Source organism: Lathyrus oleraceus, chromosome 4 (assembly GCF_024323335.1).
Source record: "Lathyrus oleraceus cultivar Zhongwan6 chromosome 4, CAAS_Psat_ZW6_1.0, whole genome shotgun sequence".
Taxonomy (NCBI): Eukaryota; Viridiplantae; Streptophyta; class Magnoliopsida; order Fabales; family Fabaceae; genus Lathyrus; species Lathyrus oleraceus.
Genome location: NC_066582.1, coordinates 181210976 through 181211450, shown reverse-complemented (window position 1 = coordinate 181211450; position 475 = coordinate 181210976).

Below are 475 nucleotides of genomic sequence, written 5' to 3'. Positions count from 1 at the left end.
TATCTCACAGTATCGTTGACAATTCACAATGAAGCGGGTTGTGGAGCCTTTAGTTATCCTTCTCATTTTGTGATTATTGAGAGGACATAACTATATATATATATATATATATATATATATATATATATATATATATATATATATATATATATATATATATATAAAATCTTAGTCCCTATCCATTATGGGTTAGGGTTATAGCTCACACTTTTGTCCACATCCATCATATGTTCAGATACTCTGTTTTTAATTAAAATGATCACATAATCAATAAAGAGGTTTATTTATGTTCCCCATCAAAATCATGATTAATCTGTTTTTCATAAATTAAAATAACAATTGATTGTAGCCCACAAAATGTCAGATAGATCTAACATTCTCCCACTTGAGAAAAATAATTGTGTGATTTTAATTTTTAAAAAACACACTTTGAAAACGATTCTCGGGTTAATCACTAATTTCTCTAAATGCAGTC